Below are 2,402 nucleotides of genomic sequence, written 5' to 3'. Positions count from 1 at the left end.
AAGCCGAGATATTAGGTTGCCAAACTCTGTCCACTGTCGGGGTTCAGCATGAATCCTTTTTGTGCTCATCCATTCTGCGAACATGGTCTTCTCGATGTCGAATTTCGAAATGACAGCTCAAAGATTTTCTGTGCAAATGAAAAATTAATCTTTCGATATGTGTATGTCAAACAAAAGTAGTCACCATGATTCTTTGCATGCTGATATATATCTGTCAGTCGAGATAAGTTTTTGACTTCATCAACTTCTTGAAACTCTACTGCTCTCGTGGTTGCTGTTTGCGAAATACTCTCTTCGAAAATAATTGTTACTCTGTCGACACCTCTACTGATATACTTGAACAGATACTTGATTGTGCGGGATCGGCCGCACCGTTCTACGTCGATATGTGCCCGGTACTCGATAGCTAAAGCTTACATTATGAGGAACCACGAACCCGTTTGTCTACCAAAATTCCATGCTTATTCACAGATCCGCCATCAGCTCTCCTTCTATATGGCGGATAACCATCATCGTGGACGACAGTTTCATCTTGGAAGTGTTTCGGCCAATGTTTCCTACATTCGAATCTACCATGCAAGCAGCTTCTTTATTGATTGGACCACAAGGACCACGAACCATAAAGTGAGGGAATAAGAATAGCATAAGTGCTATAACTTTTATACGGCGCTCACTTGAAGGCTGTAATTTTTTTTTTTGCTCACTTAAGTGCCACAAATTTAAAAATTTGATCACTTAAGTGCTATTGCCGATTTGTCTCGCTGGAAAATCCGACGTGGACGTCAATCGTCCAGCGTGGCACTGACGACACCGACATTGACAATTTTTGTAATTTTTTCGCTCACTTAAGTGCCACAAATTTGAAAAATCAATCACTTAAATGCCGCAGATTTGAAAAACAGTTGCTTAAGTGCCATTGACAATTTGTCTCTCTGGAAAATCTACCGCCGGCCTTGCCTAGATTTGGCGAGGCCGCCATGGCCCTGGGCGAGGACATCGCGGCCTCGCCAGCCAAGGGCGAGGCCTTTGCGGCCGGAGCACAGAAAAAAAAAAAAGCAAAGACAAAAAAGGAAAATAAAAAATCAATTTTAAAAAATACACGTTCGACGATTTGCCGGAAGTGGCACTCAAGTGATCAATTTTACTCTAATGTGACACTTAAATGAGCGAAAAAAAATTATGACCCTCAAGTAAACGTCGTATGAAATTTATGACGCTCTTAATGTTCTTATCCCAAAATTGAGCGACAGCTTCTAGCCCATGAAATAAAATTGAAATCAATTCGGACATAATGCCTCATGATTGAACAGCATTAATTTCGAGTTGACAATTATTATGTTCATACTTAAAAACCTGTAACATACCGAACTAGTTATATACACACATAAATGAGTACATACCGGTTTGACTAAGTATTGGCTTGTCATCTTAAAAAGAAGATTGATGAAGCGCATTTAAACGGATTAAATTAGATATCTAGATATAGAGAACTTATTAGTCATATCTGTGCATGAATTGAGCATGACAGGGTTCGACGCGAACAAATCATTTACCTTAGATTCTTTGTTTAATTCCACTTTATAGGCCCATCAAATTAGATTGTTGCGCTCGAGACTTTTTTCTTCGTCAACCACTTGTCCAAACATAAATCATCATGATTGAAGTTTTCATATGTAGTGTCTTTAATCTGGCCGAGAAGTTACCTGTCCGTGAGGATCTAGAAGATCAAAATCATGCCGAGTGTAAATCACGCGAGGTGTCTTTATTCTGGCCAAGTGCACAAATCATCATTTCCCGTTTAGATCCAATTTCTTCTCCACGGTCATGGAATTTGAGTAGTCATTAGACTCGTCAAATGGGTGGGTCGGATCAAAAATGGTCCGACCCAAATTAAATCATTTCCATGTAATACAAATCTAATAACGCATACCCGATCTGATACATACCAGAGCCAACTCATACCCAACACATACCCAAGTCTACCCATATTGCTAAAACACATTCATATTTAAATTGAGGTGAGAGCACGAAATGATCGAGCATGAGAGAGAGTTATAGAGGTGGGTTAGGGGTAAGTAAATTATAAACCCATTTAATACCCATATTATTTTAAGCTTAATCATTCTAAACTTATTTATGACCCATTTATTGAATATAATTAACCCATATAATAGCTCAACCTAGCAAATATGAGTTAAGAAATAGGTTTATGACCCATTTTGACAGGTCGTAGTGATCAACAGTTGACTCAAAACTCAACCCTTCATTTCAGTTGGAGCATGTGATCAACAACACCCAACAAAAGGTCCATATTACAAGCCACCGCCCAAAAAAAATTGTATGAAAAAAAAATACGAGATAAGTGAACTAAAAGTCCTAAAATTTGTCACAAAAGTGCAATT

Source organism: Syzygium oleosum, unplaced genomic scaffold, assembly GCF_021117445.2.
Source record: "Syzygium oleosum isolate NSW1041296 unplaced genomic scaffold, Sole_v2.1 Sole_v2.08, whole genome shotgun sequence".
NCBI lineage: Eukaryota > Viridiplantae > Streptophyta > Magnoliopsida > Myrtales > Myrtaceae > Syzygium > Syzygium oleosum.
Note: the sequence above shows the minus strand (reverse complement) of the source record.